The following is a 15065-nucleotide window of genomic DNA, read 5'->3' as shown; positions in this document are numbered from 1 at the left end:
AGGTTGCACAGAGGTACTAAGATGGGCCAGACTAAACCCAATCTCTAAGTCTTCTTAGATCTCTAAGAAAGATCTTTCCGCTCCAAAAGAAGACAATGCACCAGCAACACACGGCATTCTCAAGTTTACCATTGACTTGAGACCTACTACACTTATGGAAAAGAAGTCAAGAGACTGACATCTAAAAGTAGTTAACAAGTTTCAGACTCACTATGGTTTTTCCGAAGGTGGACTTTAAGCCTTGTAAAGACCACCAAAAGTAAGAAGAATCTTATCCTGAAGCGTGACAGCTGTAACAAGCTATGTCTTAGAATAATACATCTTTAATCTAACACCATAGCCCTAAATCTGCTCTGGTTCTACGAATGCCTCTAGTTATTTCATTTTTATCAGTGAAGAAAATGAAATAAAAAGTATTTCATACTTAACACCAAACAGACCATGTTATCCCAGAAGACGTGCTTAAATAATTTAGCTGTTAAAAGAATCTTTAACTATAAATGTACTAAATTCCAGCACAAAAGATTAACTACAAAAGAAATTAACACTGCCTTAGGAAAGAGAGATAACATTTTTCTAAAGCATTTCTAAAGCTTTTTGATATGCTATTTTTTAGAATTATATCTGGAGAGAACTAATATTTTTAAATGAGACTTTCTGAGCTGCTCAAATTGAAAAGTAAAATTTGTGCAAGTTTAAGAATTCTGTGGAACTTATTTTGCCCCATTAAAAAAAAAAATCAGTATACAATTTTTACCCATTTAAAGAATAAATACCTAGCAATTAGAATTTATCAATAATAAAAAGATATTCAAATAATATTCACCTAAAAAAACGTTGCTCCTGGTTCTATCAACAACTTTGTCACAACATATCAAAGCAAAATAACATTTTCTCCCCTTAACAACTTAAAAGTTTCCAGGGCTTTATTGCCAGTCTAAGTAGTCTGTTTGCATTCTCCAATACAAACTGACAATCTAGTGATACAGTACATTAAAAATTCTCTGTAGTATTGACTGCCTGAAGCTGATGCTCCCTTGCTAAATGCAGTGCAGTTCAATTAACAGCTCTTCAATATACAATTTAATTTTTCTTTCATCTTGATCCACAGCCAAGCTTGAAATGAGGAATGCAGGAATAGATGTACTTTAAATATTGAAGCAAATCTTTATAAGTAAATCTATCAAACTTGTAATGATTTCTGTCATAACAGGACCAAACAGATGAACCTGAACGTCTGGGACTTTCAGGTTCGTGCATTGTTTTTCTCAGCCTTGCAGGCGAGGGCTCCAAAAACCACCCCAAGGAGCAGAAGAGCTTTTCCCTTACTGCGCCATTCTGAGGAAGTAGAGGAACACTCTTCCGCTGCCACTTTATAAAGTCAAATCTTTACCATGTAAAAATCCAACTTATCACTAATGTCATCAGAACTGACTCCTGAATTTTTACTATTTCTCTCATTATCTAAAAAGGCAACCAAACAGAGAAGCGCACGGCACCAGTTTCAATTACTAAATCCGCACTCAACTGAGAAGCAACAAATTCTGGATTGCAAAGCAAATATTTAACACATAAATACTACCCAGGATATCTTTTTCCCCCCTACAGTGTGAATGTATGTAGTACACTTCACATTCTTTCTACATAGTCATGCCATTTCAGAGGAAAATGTAAGGTTAATTTAACCAGGACAGAATGAAATATTGCATTTCAAAGTTACTCTAAGTGGGACACTGCTGAAGGAAGCTATTAATATCTCTTACAGTGTGCACGCTCAAGGAAACATTGTGAATCAGCTCATTTCTCACAGGTACACTACACAGCTTTCAAAATGGTAGGATTTACTACTGTTCATCAGAAGGGAAAACACTCTACTTTAAGCTAGAGGCATTTTCTACTCTTTAAACATATTCACAGAAACAAACTTGACAACACTTACTGCCTTAGGTAGTAGAGGAGCACGACTGGCATGGAAGGCGACTGATCAGCACGAGATGAGTTACAACGCAAGAGAGGCTTCACCGACTGAACACAAGCAACGTAGAAGAGAAACGAGTTTCAGCTTAATTCAGTCAAATTGCCTTGTCTCAATTTATACACTAATGTACAGTGAAATATATACAGGTTTACCTCATTTGTGTCCACGTTTATAACGGTATTGGCTGAGATGCTGAGATTCTATTCTTAATTGTTATACTTCTTTCTTCTTCATGTATTTTTAATCATCTTATCTACAGTATGACTTTGATGAAAAAAATCTTTGTAACATTAACTGATCTCATTATTGTCACCATTTCCTTATCCCCTTTATTTCTAGTCCTACATTTTAAAAAACGTATCTCACTACTGCGTTTGAAACTGTCACAGAAATAACATTCAGCATTTACAGTAATTAACTCATCATTACTTCAAATAACGACACTAATTGGTATGCTCTACAAACCTGCAACACTGCAGAATTAAAAATAAACATAACAAAGATATAATTTACTACTAATCTATACTTACAATTAAAGTTAGTTTCAAGATTTATTTCATTCTATTATTTTTTATTAGCTACAGCAGACAGTAAATGGGGTGTACCACGTTCTGCTTTGCAAACACCTAGATTATAAAACATAATTACACAAATTAATTAGAAATGAGTACATACGTTCGTGTCTTTGTTTGCAACCATAACATGTTAAACATGACTACATTAAGGAGCAGTTCCTAAAATTGTAAGATAGTATAACCACGTAAAATTTTAAAGCTCCCTGACCACACAAGGCACAAATGTCACTCTGGCACAGAGAGGGTCACCATCACTTAAATTCTCCTGATGTCCTATTTTGAAGCTGCAGGCAGAATACAGCTTGTTCTTCTACACAGCAGATTAGCAATTTTGTGAGAACTCTTAACACGCAATGTATCATGGCAGAATACAAGTCCAGGCTGAAATTTTCCCTGAACGGGGTTCTGTACTTTCTCTCCCACCTATTCTCAAAGGTTCTCTGATGTCTAAGAGCCTGAAGTCCCTTCAGTTCTGCCCACTGACTGGATACTTACTCTTTGACAAAGCTCAAACCCTCTCATCAATGGAGTACTATTAAAGGAACAAGAGTTGCTGTTCAGAAAACACAAAGAAAGTATTCACCTATTCACTGTAGAGGCAGCACTGTATCTAACTCACTCTGGTTCAGAGTTCTCACACGGCAAGTCACAAGTAAAAATCAAAATGAATTTTTAACAGGACAAAATGCATTCAGAAGTAATGCCTGCTTTCCCCTCTAGCACAATTGGGAAAGCACATACATGAAACGCTTCCTTCCAAGACATAAAATAGAAGGGAGCAAAATAAAGATTTTTAAATTACCTTACTTCATAATGAAAGGGGAGTTATATCTTGTGTGTACTCCCTCAACACAGCTCTAATAAATCTCAGTAACAGCTCCAGACTTAAAGAAAAAAAAGACACAAGCATAGGAGAGCATAATCACCTTTCCATGTTCAACATTAAATAACACAAATTATGGCAGATATTGGCAGATATCTCAACATTTGCAAATTAAGTGTGGACAAATGGCTGCAGACAAATACCTAAAGTTCTTCCCCTTAACAACAATCTTCATATATACAGACATTTCAGGTCTGATACAAAACTCTTCAAAGCAACAGAAAATTAGTATTTTCAGCAGGCTTTGGAAACAGACCTTTTCATAAGATAAGATAAATATACATTCTTTTGAATCACAGCACAGAAATATATCTTAGATTTACAGCCTCTTATTAAGTATCAAATATATTATTAGTACAATGGTCTATTTACCCTAATGCCTTAAACAATTGAGTTAAATAAGCAGATAATAAATAATCTTATTCATACAAAAATAAGTATGTCTGAGATAAAACAAAGGTTTTGATTATTAGTTTGCAAAGTTACCTAAAGAATCATGACCATTTTACACCCCACTTGGACAACTTAGTTCTCATCACGCACTGCTAAAATGGAGATTTTCAAAGAAAGCAGTGTAACTCCTTGCAGCCAGCACTAAATACCACAGTGAGATAAAAGATATAGTAGCAGGCTATTAAAGAGAAGTCCAGGGCATCGAGTAAAGTCCAGTACTCTTCCATTCCCACCCCTTCCCAAAAAAAATTATCAGGATAAAAGAGAACTAAAGGATAAGGAAAAATTAGAAAGGACAGTAAAATAAACAAAAAATATAACGCTTTGGATTTATAGTAATAAAAGATTTAGAAACAACATTGATGAGCAAACAAATTAATAGTGCCTTTTGAGGAGCCCACTTCACAAGTCTACTTTCTACACATATTCTGTATTCCTGTTGAACTCCATCTATGGTTGTTTTATGTCATTTATACTGCTCTGCAGTCATGTAAGCCAGATAATTATCTTCAGTTTTATAAGCTATTGTGGATCATGAACCAAGTCAGTGCTTCTTTTGATGCACTCACATTAGTCCCTTGTCACTGTAAAAAACTATTAGTGAACCAGGAACGAGCATTTTTTTTTCTTTTTTTTTTTAATGCATAACAATTATGCAGAGTCGTACTACATGGTGCTGGAGTTGCTATTTTCCTACTCTACTCTATTCAGTGTTTCAGTAGAAGTGATACAGACCTTAACATTTTTTCTTTATCAGCAAGTATTCCTTAAACATTATCACACTGTCACAGCACTGTAGATACATGCAGTACAGTTTCAAAAGCAGGAAGAAAATAAGCTCTCTACATTTTCTTCCCCTTGCCAAGCTCAACCAAGAAAAGTTTCTCTATGTCAAAAGACTCATTTAACATATTGGCAGACTGGTTACAAGCCTAGGAAAACAAATAAATCTTAAAGAACCAATTATTCACACTGCAGACTGTGTGACCCATCAAACTAAACTCTTTGGGATGTGAAAACATTTATAACTCCTAAAGCATGAATGCTGAGACACTTCCTTGCTTTAGTTTTAATTGCTGAGCAATTTTTAGACTAAAGGCCCATTTCACAATCTTAAGTGACACAGAAAACCAAGAAAAGAATACAATACCTACTAAGTTAGCAACAAGCGTGCATTTCACTTGACAAAGACGGCTACATTTTACTATGAAGCATTCAGCTTCTTCCAAGTCTTGGAAGACCTATGACCATTCAGTTCTTGCCAGCTAACATACTGTTTACAACTAATGCTAACAGATACTCCATCCTGTTGACTTCTGATAACGAAATAAACTAATAAAGTCATATTTTTACTGTGAAAATCAGTTACACAGAAATCTATGAGACCTTGAACACAAGCATTAGTTTTTTGTTTACTTTTTATAAAACTAAAGCAAAGAACCAATTTGGGGACAAAAACGACCCACCGGATTTCGCCACGACTTTCAAAAAAAAATTACCACAGTTCATATTAAATCATTAGCAAGATACAATGCTGCCTGTTAGTTTTAAAATGCAGAGAATGCAACTCATTGCAGAAGCAAAAGAGGGCCAATAATATAATTACAGCACGGTGCCTGTGCCGCCTGAGTTAATGCCGTTATTTGACATCGCAAGGCTATGCCTTCTCCCACGAGCCCCACTGGAGACAAGGTTCACTCTAATTGGTTCCAAAGCACAACCTACCAACAACAGCCTTCCTCCTGCCCAGGAATGGTAATTTCCACACGACTGTAAATAGTGTTTGCAAACAATACAAACACGGTAATAAGAGGCTAGGTGGGTAATTAATGTGGTTACAAAGCAGCTTATTTGCATTTTTATTTAAAACTGCCTTCTTTAAAAAGCAGCTCAGATTTCTTTTTGCAAAAGAAGCCTTGGTTAAGGAATAGAGCAGTAATTACTCTCTTTAGGGGTTCTTTTATACATCCTTTAGGGGATTAGAATGAAAAGATAAGCAGAATTATAAAGGGAATCATGTAAAATATGAAATGCACTATAAACACTTAGTACTGTATTTACCATAAGCTAAGCTTGTCTTCTTCATTAATGGAATATATTACAAGCTTATGTTACAATCAGATTAATTGTGAAGACGGTTTAAAAAAAAGAAACTATAACCAGTCACTTTAATTCCTCCTCTCCTCTCCCAGAACTAACAACCAGAAATCCAGCGACAGCAGAACTCAGTTTATGTAAGAAGACATCTACTTGGACTATAGTAAATAAGTTTTCTATGTCAGGAACATTAAATAGTTTTGTAAATAGATTTGGAGAGGTTCAGAAAAAGATCAAACTCAAGTTACAGAAGTATATGTAAAGTATCAGTGAAAACTTCTCTGCACCCTGTAAGCTAAACTCAAGTCAATGTACAAAGGCTATGATTTTTTTTTTTTAAATGGACATGTACAGACAGGTTTTTAACATCGTTGAGCAAACAGAATTTCCTAGTATTATTTAACTGAATACTAAGCAAATAGTGCAGTTTAAAGAGGGTGATTCTGTTTTTTGTTTCTGTTTTGGGAGGTGTCTTAAAATGTTTTGTTAAAAAGCTCATACTGCATTTAAGTAGTATTATTACAAAGGTTCAGGCATGGTTGGGATTTTGTGACTCCCATTCCCAGATTAAGAACAGCAGGGCTGTGCTATAGAAACACATCACCAAAAAGATCACCTCAACATTTCTATGTATAAAATTCTGCTGACTAGTGGAGAAATTTAATTAATGGGAAGATACTGTGACTTCTTTCAAAATTACATTTTACCTTTTTTTATTATTATTATATGTGTAGCAGATGTTGGAAGGTGAACAGAATTATGAAAGCAGAAGTAATTTAGTCAACTCAAAAGACAACTTCGTCTCTACTGGAGGAAACCATGGCAAATTCACTAACTACATTAAAAACCTTTCCATCTCATAGCTAGGAGAGTGCTCTGTTGGTTTTTATCAGCTGTCCACACTAGCACAAAATTGAAATCCAATCTAGAAATCCAAAATTAAAGACAGAACATCGGGTAAACCATACGTTCCCAGACCATTTATTCACCACCTTATTCAAGCATATTTTCAGGAACAATGAATCTCTTGTACAAAGCACAAAATCCAAAGGAGACAAAGTGACCAAACTATGGCAAAAAAATATTTTTTCTTTTTTTTTTTTCCAAAAATGAAAGATACTCCAGTTTTATTCCTCCACAGTTAATAAACTCTGGACATTCTGAAGGAAAAAACATCTGCAGACTAAATAGTAGTCACTATCATAACAAAAAGTCTGTAATTGGCAAGTTAGCAGGGTCTTGTGGAACTCAAATCTCTGAGTCTGTGTCTCTGCAGGATTTATTTTTTTTTTCCTGAACAGTCTTCACGTGCTTCTTGCAGTAAGAAACCCTTTGTTTCTATGGCATTTTGGCTTGTCCTAAGGATGGATGAAAGAGGCAGTAACAAATGCAGCAGCTCTTCCATGATTTGATGAGGCTACAGTGAACTGACAGATCAGAATGGCTTTACAGACAGCAACGGACAGGCTGCTCGGAGGATATCACAGCCTTTTCCCTAGAACTGACACAAAAACAATCTTCACTTACCCATTCTTCTTAAATACCATCATTTCTCCTAGCTATAAAGCTAATCCTAACCTGTTGAACCATTCTTTTCCTTCACCAGCATTCAATTATTCATAATTTTTCATTATTAGTAGAAATCTTTCTGCTTGCCTTATCTATGTTTGTAAGGAAGTCCCAGTTAATTTAAGTTTTCCTCATTAAATATATTTTCCTTGTATCTGAGAAAAAGGTGAAATAAAACAAATATTTCTGCCTCTTACAGAGTAGTTCCTTCATTCATATTACCAGACTTTTTTTAATGTTATTTCCTACACATTTAAAAATTCCACAGTGCTAAACCACTTCAAATTCTCTTCCACCTTGCTGGACATCACTAACCTTCCTCCTGCATTAATTACTTATATTATCACCATTAAAAAGTATTCTCTACTTCAAGATGTGCCAACAACGTAAACCAGAAGCTTAACAACAAAATAAAAACACACCACTACAAAATGTTTATGTCTATTTCCTTAATCCTCATTTATTAAATAAGAACTGAGTTCCATGAATACTTAGTACTGAATTCTTGGAAGTACTAAATACGATAGAAGCCAGTGTGACTATGGACAGCGACTCACAGTCATGACTCTCCTGCAGCGACTCCTGTCATGACTCTCCTGCACTCACAGTGACTGGCTCGTACTTTAAAACATCCATATACTTATCTTGATACTAAAACTCTATTTTTAGTAACGGTGCAGTGCTAACTACAGATGAAGATGTAGGTATGAAACTGTTCAGCTGCAGCCAGTACATCAACTCTCCAACTAAACGATATCAGTATTCAGAAGGATGCCCAACCCTTAAAGTTAGGGGCTTAACACATCTGCTATATAATTCTGACTCTGTTTTACAGTGGTTTCATTACTAACCATAAAAACTGTAACAGTGGAACTGTATAAACAAACTGAACAGTGTTTTTACTGTAAAACATGAATGTAATATAAATATTTGCCTCTTTTCTCAGCATCTGTAATAAGAGCAAATTCATGCCATATGTTTATAGCATACAAAAAGATAGATCTCAACAATTCATCTATGTAAATGCTGGTTAAACTGTTTAAAGTTTTTAACATTGTGTGGGGTTTTTTAAGCACAAATTTCCTTCGAAATTATTAAAAAGACTCCGGCTCTTCTCAGTGGCTACATTCACTGATTCACAGCTGGTTTTAGAGATGAATCTGGCAGAAGAACTTCTAGATCACAGATTTCACTGATAAGATCAATATCTCTGACAGGTTGAGACACATTTGTGTGGATAGTTACAGTCCCAATATACGAGCCTGCAAACTGAAAGAACCTGTCACCTCAGAATACGTCAGAAGACTTCAAAATACAAGAGCAACTGCTTTCCAGCTTCTTACATTAACAGACTGTATTACATTTAGTTTCTCTTAGTACTGTCTATGCATGCTACTCCTGCCTAGAAATTACATCTACAATTATTTAACAATTCGCTATCCCACTGTATTTGGAAAATAACTTTGCAGCACACATCACTCTCTTAAGGTGCCTCAGCTGAGCAGATTCCTTACAGGAACTTACTGAATTCCTGAACATTAAAGCCAAAGTCTGGTCATACTTTCATAGCGTTGTCAATCAGTCCTTACTAGCACCAGTACTGGTTAAGGCTTATACTATCAATTCTCTGCTAGTAACATAGGCTTTGATTCCATTGCAATTACAGTCAATTAAAAGATTCCTTCACTTCAGAAAGATCTGGATTCACATCCTTTAGAAGAAAAAACAAAAAGCATTAACTCAGCAGTGGCAATAATGCTTTAGTTTGAGTGTCTATGGTCGCAAGTGAGACAATTTGACCCAGAATTTTTTTTATTGCATTACCAGTTAGCTTAATAAAAGACACTGCATCTCCTTGCGAGGTCTTTTCCCCACAGCAAGGTTTGGATAACTCCTTTTATCTTGATTCTTCAGCACAGTCGCTATTTAGAGCGCTGGAAGATGAAATATGTCTACACATTGCAGGCTTTCATAACTGTGTATTACACTGTGATGGCATGTGAGCCATAATACATAGACTTAGAATATCATGCTTTGAAACACAATACAACTCTTCATTACAAAATAACACAATATTGAAAACGTTATTTTCTCACAAATGCATGTGTTGTACCAGTATGATATTCTGAAATACTTTCTATTTTGAAGAAATTATTTCTTTAGAGCTTTTATTTAGCACCACTTTGAAACTCTTTAATTCTGTGTTAACAGACTGTGGCTTCATTATTTCATCTTTTACACATTCTACAGTTTTTTTTCCGTAAATTAAAATCTACTACTAATCCTGACGAGATTCCCTCCCTGAATCATTCATATAAGTTAATTCCAAGCACAATTTATTGTACTGGTTCTAACATAGTCTTAAAAAGTCTATGGAAATCATGTATTAATAGCCTGATTCACAGAAAAAGCTCACAAAATTAACATTTGTTTAAAAAAGGAAATTTTATCTTCTGTATCAAGATTAGCATCCATTAGTATCAAGAAATTAAGACAGAAGACTATTTTACAGAGCTATCCTGCATTCCATGCACATACATGAAAAAATTGTAAACCAAGGACACCAGTGGAGATGAAACACAACGTGGGAAATCAGTCCCCCTTCCTTGAAGGAACACATAGTCCACACACGAACACTGTTGCCCATGTTCTGTGTAAACGCGCCCAGTTTGCTTCTTTCTGTGCTTTGCAAGATTACAATTGGAATACAAAGACTCGCTTATCAGGTTTTAATTTCATTCAGCTACTTAATCAGCAAGAATATAAATCACTCCTTAGGTAGAGAATACTTTGGGGGAAAGGAATATAGCAAGAAGTCTTGCTGATTTTGTTGGTTTTCTTCATAGCCATTCTCTCCTCTCTTGTCACATCTCTACTTTATAAGTTTCTACATATAAAGGAAACTCAAATTTTCTTTTTACAGTTTAATCTAATCTTTGATGTAGCTGTAGGCTTAACACTGAGGAATAATTACAAAAGAAACATGATACTTTTTATGAAATATTAAACTTACAATTTATCTTTTAATATCTACTTCAAAGACTATTTGACAGGAATAAATAAATGAGAGCTTCTTGGCAAGAAAAGTCATGATTTATGAAATATTTTATTCATTCATATTCTTAAGTATTTTCTTGAGAATACTGCTAACATCTGGAGCTACGCAGTCTTATCCAAACATTCTGCTCATACTCAATTAGAAAATTATATCAATAATAATGTAAAATAAATTACCTAGCTTCTCTTCCTGAAGCATAAATTTCAATGTTCGTCAGAGCAACTATGTGTACAAACAGCACTGTAGTGTTTTTCATTAAGCCTTAAAGTCAATTAAGCTACAAATTGGAACAATCATTCCTCCTTTGCAAAGTATTGATATTTTTTCTTGGCTGCTTTCAGGCCTTTTCACTACTCAAGGAGAGATTTATGTTTGACAATTTCTTTCTGATTAAAATGAATCATAACTCTAGAATTCTAATTTCCTCATTTCTAAGCAAGAAATTATCAGTTTTAAATTGATATTGAATGTCATCGTGCATGAACAACATTCGTTTTCAAGATATCAAATGTAAAGCTATACTGATCTCTCTTTTTATCTGCTTCTTTTATGTACTTTCTCTTCCTTTCTCTCTATATATACATGTATTTAAGTAAAACATTCTAGATTGTACCCATATAATCAACTCTACCTCTCTACAAAATCTATATTTGACAGACTAGCTAGAGTAGTCCCATTAAAACTTGTCACAACGCTTTACATAAGGCAATTACCCTCTATCTGCAATATTAGCAAAATCCTGTTGTAGTTTAGAAAGAGAATAACTGGAATACCGCAGGTTACGAACAAATGCAAGTTATCTAAAGTAATTAGCAAGTTCATATGGGTAATCTCTACTAAATGGCTCAAACACTATAAACCAGCTCTTCAGACATAAACTGTTAAAAGCAAAGTTTGCTAGATTTGTCCCCAACAGTCAATTAAGATCAGTTTGAATTTGTTTTTTAAACATAATGGCAACTAATCTGAAAAAAAATCTTATTTTCTACTATTATTCCTTCTGTTCTCTTTAAATCTTAACAATTGGATTTTTTTCAAGCCATTTAGCTGTCCCATTTTCTCTTTATAAACTTGATTTTCAGCTTTCACTAAAAGCAGATTGAAACCGGGGGTTTTGCCTAACAACTTATTTAAAAGTACAACAGGGCCAACAAAGGGCTGCCTTTCTGCAGACACTCAGTTTATGACATTCCAGACAAGGATCTCACAAATGGACTCACTAAGGGAACAAACTGGATGGTTTTCCTCAGTATTGTAACATATGCTGTACTTTATCTTTAAATCCTGCATTACAGTGGGTTTGATTTGGTGGGTTTTTTTGTTGCTTTATTGTAGTTTGGCAGTGGTGGTGGTTGAAGTTGGTATTTTTAAGAAATATATAGGAAAAAAAAAGTAAATTTCATGCTTTAGTTAATACAGACTGTCATTAAGATAATTCTATCAAAACCTGAAATAATAAAGTTCTTTCTCTATCCGTTTTTAATTATTTTGTCTCCTAATAAACAGAAATAAACAGAACTCTCTTTTGCATCAGACAGCAAAAAGCAAGAAAAACGAAATACTCTTCGTCTGACCTTTAAACCTTGAGGACTAAAGTACACTGTCCCACAGAAAAGCCACCATAGGATACATGTTGCTTTTGGTAATATACATGTTGTTACAGAAATATCAATTTCATTACCCACACAGTACACTTATGACCTCTAAACACACTAGAGCTCAATATGGCAAAGACTTTTTTAGTTATAAAAGTATAGTTTGTGCAAATTAGAAGTAAATGGAGTTTGGACACTCAGTTGAAGAGTGGGAAGATATTTACCAAATTTCCACCCCCTCAAAATATTGGAGGAAGACAGTATGTATAGTACAGCTTAGAGACTTAATCTCGAAATTTTACAAGAAAACATAAAACAAGTAGGTAGCACTATTGTTGTCAAAAATACTGAGTAACACGAACATGAAGCTTTGTAAGGTTGCATCCTAAACACTTGTATTTTAAAAAAAAAATTAGTTCCAAATTGAAAAGTAAACCAGTTTCCTCTCAATAATTTTGCTTTCTCTCGGAACAAGGAAGACAAAATATCGTGGATGCTTTGAAGTTCTTTATAGCAGGATAGTTGCAGCTACATATTGAGAATTCATCTGAACCGTATGCAGAGGTTGTTGACATTTTGCTTCAATTCTTTAATTTTAGGAAAGAATTTTCAATTAAAAACTTCCTGCTCAGTAGTTACACCTATAAGCTAAAAATTAATATTTCACATCAATATTTTAATATTAGTATCAATCAATCAAATTAATCTTTGTCTCTCTGTTTTCAGTAGCTGACTTTGGGGCAGGTTTGTGTTTGTTTTCCTCAAGATTGCTTACAACTTGATGTAAATTTTAAGCATCTTGTAATTCATCAACTAATTCTCTCCTGGTTACACACTCCAAGTAATTAAAGTTCAGTAATAACTTATTCTTTCTGCTCCAGCACCTGCATTTCATTTGTTTATTTTCCCAGAGTCATAAATCTGAGGGACTGTCAAAGTGCCATAATATTAGTGTAATAATCAAAGTTAATTAGTCCCTCTCAATAAACAACAACAAAGCCATTACAAAGATGCATTGAAGGTTTACCAGCTACCCAGTTTACAGATGAGATTCTTTTCTGAACAATTAGAATTTGAAAAGTGTCAGTAAATAAATGTAGTGTTTCTGAAGTAATTTGACCTTCAGTGATCTTTATTCAATTAACAACTCATTAACTTTTGGTGAGATAACACAGTTATTAGGACAAGTACTCCTGAACTCCCATTGCCTTCAATGGGATGCTTAGAGATGCTTAGAACTAAGGGGGTAATGCAATATTTTTGAAATAAAAGGTACTCAGTCCCGCCTTATTTTAGTTAGACACAAAACACATATGGCCCTATTTAGCTGGACTGGGACTACTAAAACAGAATACCACCAAATCCAGTTCTATTGAAAGAGAACAGACAGATGAACTTCAAGCAACACAAGCTATGCTTTCCTCTCTTGGAATTCCACACTACTGAAATACAAAAAAAAAAACCAAAAACACCACAAAAACAAAAAGAGAGCTTTAATGTGAAAGTATTGAAGGGGAAAGGAAGATGGTTTTTCCCTCCCAATCCTTTACAGTAAATCATTAATATCATCTGAGCAAGAGAAAGAGGCCTAAAATCCAAAGTCTTTCTTGAAGCAGCTTATGGTTACAAAAATTAGCAATATTGTAAACATCACTTATTTGCAAGTACTTACCTGTAAATAAGCACTGTTTGTTTTGCAATAATAAATATTATAATTATCTGTAGACTACTTCTAGTTTAAATACTAATACTACTGAATGCTCTACCATATCATCTGGGAGCAGCTGAAATATTTTCAGAGCTTGGGAAATAAAGCTAAAACACTCACCACTGATTTTAGCAGGAAAGAAAAAATTCCAAGAATCTGATCCTGTGGTTTATTATTAAAGTAAAATGCATAGGACTGTGTCAACAGTCAGCAGTCATAGCAAGCTCAGAAGTAGCCTGCAATCCTTACTAGTAAGTAAATGATTGTGGTAAGAATAAATTAAGAACACTGAATAAATTTTAATAAGAGCCTTAAAAGCAAAAAAAACACAGAGGGTGGAAGTTAGGAGTCAAAGAGAAACAAGGGAACAGACAGTACCAAAGAGCTTGTATTTGCATGACAAAAAAAAAAATAAAGAGGGAAGAAATGGGAAGCAGAAAAAACCATTCAGACAGACTGCCTGGCAGCAGTGCTGTTGGACTTGATGGACAAGGAAAGAAAAGGAGGGAAACATTCTTGGGTTTGAAAAGTGTGAGAATCATAGAATGATTTGGGTTGGAAAGGATCTTAAAGATCATCTAGTTCCAATGTCCCTGCCATGAGCAGGGACACCTTTCACTACACCAGGTTGCTCAAAGCCTCATCCAACCTGCCCTTGAACACTTCCAGGGATGGGGCATCCACAGCTTCTCTGGGCAACCTGTTCCAGTACCTCGGCACCCTCAAAGGGAAGAATTTCCTCGTTAGATCTCATCGAAATCTACCCTCTTTCAGTTTAAAGCCATTGCTCCTGTCTTATCACTACATGCCCTTGGAAAAAGTCCCTCTCCAGCTTTCCTCTAGGCCCCCTTTAAGTACTGGAAGGCTGCTATAAGATCACCCCGGAGCCTTCTCTTCTCCAGGCTGAACAGTCCCAACTCTCTCAGCCTATCTTCACAGGAGGAGTGCTCCAGCCCTCTGATCATCTTCATGGCCCTCCTCTGGACTCGTTCCAGTAGCTCCATGTCCTTCTTGTGTTGGAGACTCCAGAGCTGAATGCAGTATTCCAGGTGGGGTCTCACAAGAGCTGAGTAGAGGGGCAGAATCACTTCCCTCAACCTGCTGGCCACGCTCCTTTTGATACAGCCCAGGACACGGTTGGCTTTCTGG

General features: G+C 35.2%; 1 protein-coding gene across 2 annotated transcripts in view; it reads right to left on the bottom strand.

The window, feature by feature from the left end:
- Positions 1–15065, bottom strand: part of WWOX (WW domain containing oxidoreductase) — a 528024-nt gene that overhangs the window by 483328 nt on the left and 29631 nt on the right. The window lies entirely within an intron of this gene.

Source organism: Tauraco erythrolophus, chromosome 15 (assembly GCF_009769465.1).
Source record: "Tauraco erythrolophus isolate bTauEry1 chromosome 15, bTauEry1.pri, whole genome shotgun sequence".
Lineage (NCBI taxonomy): Eukaryota > Metazoa > Chordata > Aves > Musophagiformes > Musophagidae > Tauraco > Tauraco erythrolophus.
The sequence above is the reverse complement of the archived record's forward strand: the minus strand, read 5'-3'. Positions and strand labels throughout refer to the sequence as shown.